This window comes from Aythya ferina (genome assembly GCF_964211825.1).
Source record: "Aythya ferina genome assembly, chromosome: 5".
In the NCBI taxonomy this organism is placed as follows: domain Eukaryota; kingdom Metazoa; phylum Chordata; class Aves; order Anseriformes; family Anatidae; genus Aythya; species Aythya ferina.
In genome coordinates, this window is record NC_140301.1 from 57248495 (window position 1) to 57257706 (window position 9212).

At 44.3% G+C, this 9212-nt stretch overlaps 1 long non-coding RNA gene across 1 annotated transcript; it reads right to left on the reverse strand.

The window, feature by feature from the left end:
• Nucleotides 1-5114: 5114 nt before the first annotated feature.
• On the reverse strand, nucleotides 5115-8629 carry LOC311438189. Its single transcript, XR_014693975.1, has 2 exons — nucleotides 8470-8629; nucleotides 5115-5616 (listed from the first exon to the last, which is right to left on the reverse strand). It is a non-coding gene; the product is annotated as an uncharacterized lncRNA (long non-coding RNA).
• Nucleotides 8630-9212: the final 583 nt, after the last annotated feature.

Consider the following 9212-nt stretch of genomic DNA (forward strand, 5'->3'; position numbering starts at 1 on the left):
AATAAGAATTGCATAAAACATCTGCAGTGTGTCTCTGGGTAAGCCGCTGATAACCTGTGTTTCAGCCCATTCCTCCTGCTGTGTGGAGCACACGTCTGCTGTGCGCGCTGTAAATAAGGAGCCTACTTATGCACTGAGAACAAGGGACCTGATGAATGGCAAAGAGACGTAATTTATAGGGAAGTAACCTGAGAAACCACACTGGAATCTTTTCTCCCATAAATAAAGTGCCTTTTAATGTGACGCTGAACATCTAAGTCTTGTGCTGGAGCATGCTATGAAATTCCTCTCCGTGTTACTTCGGTGGACTTCGCACAGCAGAGGCAACCCAAGCTATGCAGTGGCCCTTTGTTTAAAACTGCTCTTCAGGAAAGAGATGAAAAATCTTGGGCTAAAGCAGGGGCCCTGTGGGACTTTCTGCCCCAAGCCTGCTGTTTGTCAGAGCTTGCGGCAACAGCCTGGGTGCATGAACTGCCCAGATCTCACGCCCTCTGAGCCCTTTCCCCTGCTGTTTATTAATCTTTTCTTGTAAGGCTCCTCCCAGTTATAAGCTCCAGCTCTGGCTTCTCATTAATTGCCACTTAAGAACCAAACTGGTGGTTTGGACAATTAATAGCCTAATAAGTGAAGGAGCCTTTCACCTCTGGCTAGGAAATTCAAACCCAACCCGCAGCAGTAGTCTGGGGAAGTCATTAGCACCAGATGGCTCTAGGCAGGCAGCTGAAATACAGCGGGCACCCTCACCCCCTCCTCTCTGCACAAGGCACCAGCTACCACATCTCCATAGCCACAGGGACCACAAACTGATCCAGGCAACGAAACAGCTCATCTGCCCGGTGCCCAGAGCTGGGGGTGACACTGGTTTGTTCCTGTCCTCTGCTTCTAATAAACCCCGTGAGTCCTGCGAGTGTCTACAGGACAGTCAGACTGAGATGGGCTCACAGATGAGGAGCTCGAGGTTTCAGCTGTCTGTCCCCTAACAAGTCAAAAACCACTTGTCTGGCACGCTCATACTCAGACCAAAGTCTGATTTCTTATGCAGCTTGAATCCAATATTAGCTTGGCGTTACTTATTTCCTGTGACCCAAATTAATGCCTCTCTTTTAATTATCTGTGTCAGACTGAGTGCAGAGAGAATTCAGTGCTGGTGGAAGTGGCTGGGCTCACAGCGGTGGGAATGGGGGCCTCCTGTCCTGCACAGCAGCTACTTGAAGCACCACTGTGGAACCTGTCCTTCATCTGCCCCTGTCTGGGGCCAGGGAACCTGCTCATGCCACCCCATAACTAGTTCCTGTAGGCACAGCCTGCAGATGCTGATGACAGCTTGCAATTTCATTCTTGCACCTCCAGTGCTGTACACATGGGGATGCAATGTGAAATTCAATCATCAAAGTCCAAATCATATTTAAAACGCATTTCCATCCTGCCCTCTGCACAGCAAGCTGCAGGTGGCTGTGGGAAACCCGCACCTGCATTTCAATGGCAGCTGCTCCCATCAGTGCGCATGTCTGAGGTGAAGAAATAAAAAAAAGGTCCTGATGAGCCACATTTTGCTCCTGTTCAGTGCGTGGGCAACTGCACACATGGGAATCAAACTGGCAGAAGCCCAGGTGCCCTCTGCATCGCTAGACCTGAGTCACAGCGTAAAAAAAATAACGCAGGTCTTTGCCTCAATTTGCAGAGCAGATTTTCTGAGCAAACCTGTCATCAGCAGTGCCCTAAGCTGATCTTGTGGATGGTGAGGAAGACAGGGAGGTTAGGATGAGGACATCAGTTTTGTTCTATTCTGGTACAAGGACAATAACCGCCGGTCAAGGGGGAGGGCAGACAGTTCAGCATGGTGGCATCTCTAACCACTGCAGCTAAATCTGACTGCGCTCACGAGTCAGATGGCCTTCCAGCATGGCATCAGACAAATATCTGAACTGCAGCCTACAAAGGGTCTATTCTTTCTATTTTAAGAGCTGTGTGAACAGAGCTAGAATACTGCAGCTATTTTCCACTATGATTTATCCAGGCCTGGAAAAATCCTCTTCTCATGAGCGGTGGCTTCTGGTGAGAAATCCCAAAGCAAGGATAAAGCATGAAAAGAGAACAGGAGTTGGCGAAGGCAGAGAGAAACAAGAAGAGAGGGCAAGTGGAGAAAGCAAGGCAGAAGAAGATGTCCAAAGTCGTAACTGGAAGAGAAATAAGATATTAACAAGAGCAATTGCAATTGGGAGGAGAGATGGGAAGAAAACAAGATATGGTGAGATCTTCTATTGAAGAGAATGCACGTGGTGACATTCAGACCTATAAAAGAGGTTGGGAACAAAGGACAACATGTCTTCAAAAATGCTCCTGGTGCTCTTTAGATCACCTGGACCTGCTGTGGCTCAGCCTCAATGGCAGGGTTCCTCTGGCCCCAAAAAGAAAGAAGCTCCAGGTGAGACCTAAAAACCTCTTTAGCGAAAGCTCCTTCTCAAGGAGGTGGCTCCAGTCCCTCGGTGTCAAACATCCCCTGGGTCCACCAGAATAGCCACCAGCTGGCAAGGCAGAAGGTCTTCTCCACCAGCAGCCTGCCTGGCTCCAGAGCTGCTCCTCTGGTCCTCTCAGAGAGAAGCTTTTTCCTCAGGCCAGGCTAAACACCAGCAGGTCTCTCTTCCCAACCTCTGAATTTCATGAAGTGGCTTGAGAACTCTGGAGTCTCTGATGCTGTTTCCTGAGGCAAGGCATTTAGTTCTGCTGTACAATGGTCTTTTGAAGAAGATACAGTCTGCTAAAAAATGGCCAATTCTGCTTTAAAGGCAGAAAATAAAACTTAAGGTGTCAAATCATAGCACTGTCATTCACTGAAAGCAGACACCATATTTGAAAAGATTCACAATAAAGTCCAGCAAATAACTTTTTTTTTTTTTTTTTTCTCTGAATTTGCCCATAATTGACTAAATTCCAGCAGAGAAAAGAGATAATGAGAGGCTGCTCATCTCTTGGCTCAGGCCAGCAGCAATGCTGTAGGCTGTATCTAGCTAGTGAATCACACCAGCTCTGTCCCTCCAGGGCTGGATTTTAAGTGTTAAGCTCTTGCAGCTCTGCAGCCGCTGGAGCACACCCATGGGGCCTTGTTCCAAATCTTTGCAGCGCGTCATTTGCCCTCGAGAGAGTGTTTCTTGTTTATGTTTCAGAGAAAAAGTTACTTTTTTTTTTTTCTTTCTTTCTCCCAATCAATTCACTAACATAAACATCCTCGGTGCAGAATTTCTAACATCAACAGTACTGTACGTCTTTACCTCTCCAGGGTATTGCTTTCTTCTTTGCAATAAAATAGGTCTGCTGCAGTGGGAAAATTCCCTACCTTAACTTATATACAGCAGTTCTCTCTCTTTTTTTTTTTTTTTTCCTTGGGAAGCAATAGAGAAATACGCTAGCAACTGTTCACAGTCTCCATATTTATTTTATTATTCACACAAATGTGAATCACTAATCAGCATCTCTCTTAAATCACCATAAACTTCCTGACTAGCTTGCTTTGTCTTTTTCTCTAGGCAGCCAGCCCAGCTGGTTCCCATAGGTACTAGCAAAATAAATCCCTGGGAGAGAGATCTAACATTTGATTCTTGCAAGCGAAAGCTCCTAGTATTACAGCCCGATAAAACATCAATCAGCACCTGGCAATGTTCCTTTCTTCTGCTGCAGCCCCTCCCTGATCTGCATTCCCTCCAGCGGGTAAGAGTCTAATTGAAATATTGACCAAAATAAAAGCCATTCCCATAAATACGTACTGTTACCAAGAGCTACAATTTTCTTCATTCATTATCACTCACAGTGACAGCCTAAGCCCAGGATGAGTAAGGGCTCTGGTGGCAGCCTTCAAGGATGGTCTGTCCCTTTTCTTGGGGCTTCTGTACTCATGCAGCATGTAAAGAGAGGGCCACATCAGCTGGGAGAGCTCTGTTGACAGCGATGGGACTGCATCGATTTTTACTCACCAAGCTCCAAGTTCCTAATGCTGAAAGGGAGAATGTTGATATCTGTATTGCATATCCAGGGGATTTTTTTTATTTACTTCCTTTTTCAGGTCACACTTAGAGATGATATTTGCTCTTATTTCATAAACTGTGCGCAAGCATCTTAAATGCATTCACCAGGCTTCTCCCTGAGGGCAAAGCATAGCTCTGAGGGCAGACACTGGAGCGTGACTGGTGTCACAGCCCATCCTCGTCACACACCTGTCACTCCGCATGTGACAGAGAAAAAAAGTAGGAGCTGAGATGGCGCTTTCTAACAGAATAAGCTGTTTTAGATACTAGTTGTCCATCTCTGGGATCAAACAGCCTTCAAGAGAAAAGACTGACCATATCCTAAACTGCATGCTGTCTGCTTCTGCTCCTCTTGGTTTGTCTCCTGAGCTGGCCTGAATGCAGTGTGCAAGGAATGACTGACAGCAAGGCTGGAAGGGAAACAGAGAATGGGAGATGGGATAGCCTGCTGCCACATCTGACAGCAGGGAGGGCTGCAACATGCTCTGCGGGCTGTGTCAGCTCCAGATGAGTAGCTACACCTTAGTGGAACAGCAACCTTTCACCTGTGTCCCTTGACAACAGATATGAATATCAATACATGCAAGCAGCAGCAGCCCCCCAGGCTCCTGGCTGAAGTCTGATAAGCTGCCGAGTGCCACTTTGGGTCTGCTTTTGATCTTTGCCAGACAGGAGGAATCAAGCATGTTGAGATGCCAAAAAAGAGCATGTCAGGCTCGATGCTGTAGGCACTGGGAGAGGGTGGAGGTCTGTGCCTCTGTCCAGGAGGGGAGGTTGCAGTGAAGGGGAGAGTTACTTGAGGATTGCAGCAAGTTGTCTTTATCTGGCCAGCTAGCCAGATAACACCCGGTAGTCACAGACTGAGTCACTTTGCATGGCAAGCATATAAGAAATTGAAGGTTATCACTAATGGGAGTCTTGCCTAGAAAAACCAGCAGGATCCCTCCAGCTTGTGCATGATTTCCACCCTGAACCATTGTAAAGCCTAAAAGTGAGAAGCTGAGCCCATCTGGCTTCTGTCCTACTTTCTTACTTATATTTTGACAATGTTCATATTCTGAATGCTTTGGTTGTTTTCTGCAGCCTTTGCTTTGCTAGAATGTGCCACTAGTTTTTTTTCCTGTTATCTTAATGAAGCACGTTTATAGTGTGAAGGTTGAATGCAGGAGGAAAGAAACACAAATGGAAGAATAAAAGGGCAATCACGCTTATGAATCAGAGTTCTGATGTTTTACAAATACTGTTAGAGACATTGTAATGCAATTTGTTTCAACGAATACAAATAACCATGCTCTAGAGTACAAAACAAGGTAAGCTAAAGCAGCCGATGGTGTGCTGGATGGGGAGTCAGGACCCTTGTCTTCCCTCTGCAGGGCTGCTGCTGGCCTGCTGCAAGGATGCAGGCATGGTCCTCATATCTGCTTGGTGCTGGAGCATGGCTGTGCTGAGCCCCACTGAAATGATGCAATGAACCCTGATGGCTTTTGCAGAGGCAGATCTTCATGCAGCATCTGTCTCCCACCTCTGCCAGTGGTGTCTGGCAGGGGTGATGGAGATATCTCTGTCCATGAAGCTCCAAGCAGTGTCTCAAATGCTCCTGAGACAAGATGAAACAGTAAATCACACAAAGTTTAATCAGGATGTGGTATGGCAAGGCTCTTGCAAGGCCTAAGCACCCTTCAGAAGATGACATTTGTTCTTCTCTTCTGTGTGTGCTCTCAGCAAACACCACGATGCTACAAGCACCCCAAGGTGCCCTGAGCACCTGAGCCCAGGTTTACCTCTCCACATCCCTCCTCTCATCTCCAGAAGAATCTTATCAAGAACATTTTGAAAACACTGTGAAGTTTTTGTATCATAGACAAATATTCTTCTTGTCCCAGTCATTGAGCCATTTGGGAAAACACTTTATCACTCACCTTCTTCTAGAACAGAGGATGTCTGATCATCTGTTTAATTTACAAGCCTGTTTATCTTAATCTTATAAAAAGATTTCTCAACAAGAAAAGGATCAAAATTGTTAGATGTTTCAATAATCACTTCATTGGAGAAAATGAAAAAAAAAAAACAGTGACACAAAGGCTCCTTCCGTGATTGAAGAAAAATGTAAAAAAAAAAAAAATAGGTTGGTAGTTCTTGAAGAGTTGAGGAAATCTCTAGGAGTCTAATTAGCAGAAAAATATGCCCTTTCATTGACTTCTCAGTTGGAAGAAACACAAATAGAAGATCTGTCTATTCAAGATCACAAATGGGACAGAAGTAATGCTATGCACATATTCCTTGGAGCATTCTGGATTATGCATGGTTCTTCAAGACTTTACCAAATCTACATATTTTTGGCCTTTAGCAAGATAAATTATGAGAGGGTGAAAATTGTACATTCTATCCTGAAGTAAAATATCTACTATTTCTCTTAAGAGTTTCTTAACTTTACAGCCCAAATGAAGACTGCGGGTTCAATCAGCAAATACAGATTTTGCAGCTGGAACCAGTGCTGAAAGAATGTTTACATTTTTCATCAGATTGAGGAAAATACCTAGAAAGCTGCTCTTTGATAACAGTTTCATCACAAACTATGACACAGGCATAGAGAGTCCTCCTTACTCGGTTTTCCTGGCACACGGCACACAATGAATACTTCGTAACCCCAACAAACTGTGCAGAATGAATGCGATGCTGAAGTCTGGTGCCTGTCTGAGGAGCAGGCACAGCTCTGAGGGCTCAGAATTGCCCAATTTGACTTCTCCCCTGTGGTTGACTGTATTAATGCAATTAACCTGTGCTAACAGAGAAGATGAGCAGAGTCCAAAAGCTCCCTCCCTTCCATCCCCTGGCCCTGTGGTGCTGTGTGAGCAGCAAGGGTTTGTTTTCAAGGCCAGAGGATGCAGCACAGGAGCAGGCTCGGTGCAGGCACACATGGTCTTGTGTTTGCTATTCCTCTGGTCCCTGCAGCACGTGCACTTTTGCCAGCTCCCAGCAGCAGGCAATATCAACTTCAGCAGATTTGGAAGTGAAACAGAAATTATTCTTAGATGAATTATTCAAATATTTGTTTCTATTTAAGGGGGCTTTATGAACTTTTCAGTTAAATAAAATATGAAAGTAGCATGATAAAGCATGTAAACATCCTTCTCCAGGCTGGGCGGGAGTGAGGGACAAGGGATGAGTTTAACATCCTCCCCTTGCTTACAGACCAAACACCAAAATGCCAAATCCCACAGGCAATTGCCCCAGGCAAAATGCTTTTTTTTTATTTATTTATTTATTTATATTTTATTTTTTCCCTCTCCCTGAATAAAGGCAGCATTATGAGGGTCTTTTGAGGAATCTTACAATCTCATCATAGAAATTTACTGCACGGGCTTGAGCTGGGCCACGTTCTCAGACACAGGGAAGGGGCTTCAGCCTCTTTTATTTCCTGTTATATAGGTGACCACCAACTCTTAAGACATCAGCTCCTCACACAAGAGGGGAGTGAGTTCTGTTTCTTTTCCATGCCCAGCTGTGAGTAGTGAGGCCACTGCATCTGGTCTCCTACCATACGAGGATCCAGCATCCAGTTAGTATACCACCCAATTTCTCTTAGAGCTTGTAGATGTTTCTGCAATTTTATCAATAATGTATTTAATTCCACAAGGCCCAGCTTTTTACAGATATGGCTGACTTGGCTCTCATTCATTTTTTGCACAAAAGCATTAGCTAAACTGTTGGTGGTTTTCTTTCACATCCTATTTATTCTTCCCTCTAACTCTCTAAACAGAATGTTTTGTTTTGTATTTTTCTTGTGGAGGAATTTGTATCAACACCCTCCCTTCCCAAAAATACTGTTTTTATCTGTGATTAAGAACATATGTCTGGTACACCCAATCCTATTGCAGAGCTATGTCTTAATTGTTCTTTTGCAGTAGAGCAGAGAATATGATTTTAAGTATCAGCTTTGTTTCATAACTCATGGAATGGACTTGCTTAGCAAACCTGGGTAAACAAAATTGGTTGTTTCTTTTTGGATATTATTTTTAATGAGACAGATGTATGCATTTAGTTATTTATTACTGGCCAGGTCTTTTATCTTCTGAAATGCATGGCTACTTGGACCAATGCTGTATATCATAGATATACATCTATGCTTTGCACATACATCTATGTTATAGGTTTGCTTTTGCATAACTAAAGCTGGACCCTTGCTCCTTAGACACGTTAAGAATCACAGATATTCTTAATGTTGCATCATGCTAGAGTCTTATATTCCCCAACCTTTCCCCATCCAAGCATTTAAAAGCTGCAGGTTGGTTCTCAATATTACTGCTAAAAATCAGAACCGACAAATTACTCATAAAAATGCAATGGATGTTTATTCTCTCCCTGGGAAGATGAAACCACAGAATCTCAGAGGCTGTGGCAACAGGAACACGTAGGGGAGAAGGATTTACAGAGGTCTGAGAGCCCTCACCTGCTGTAGCTGAGATGGCCAGGGAAAATGAAAATGGCACCTCCTAGGGCTAAGCTGGAGACCTGTCCCTGCCTGTGACTGTAGCAATTTCTGTCCAGTTTTGCATTTAGGGCCACCCTCTGAGAGGTCTTTAAAAGACACCATAAATTCAAACACCAAATTTCTGCCTCTACCCTAATTAGTGTGCCTTTATCAATCAAATTCCTTGCTTTGTAATTGGCTGTGCGCCTCCTGGCTAATTAATTTGCCCTACAACAAGCTGAGAACAAATCCATGGCATCACACCCACTAGCTTCTGCAGAAGAGGGTGGGAGACCAATGCCATATGTGAACTTGTAGTGTTTGCTCCCCACTTTGGATGTTTCTCCTTTGCTCTTGGCACGAAACTGAATTTTAGTTCAGAGCACCTCAGTCTGGAGTATTAAATCCCTATACAATTGATGGAAAAAGGGGATTTTGTTGCAAGAAGTCAAGTCAGAGACCAAAGCAGGGCATGTCTCCCTGATAAGACTGATGCTTATATCATCTTTCCAGAGACCGCAGCTGTATTCCTGAACAACTAGAGGCTATAATATCTTGGTAGCAAGTGTTGCATAGTTGCATGGTGGTTTTTTTTGTTTTATTTATTTATTTATTATTTATTTCCAGCAAGAGATCAAAGGATGCAAGGAAAAGCACTTTCCAGGTGACAGGGGGACTTGGCTGAGTGTATACCTGGAAGGAAGGATGCAGTGGGCAGAGGG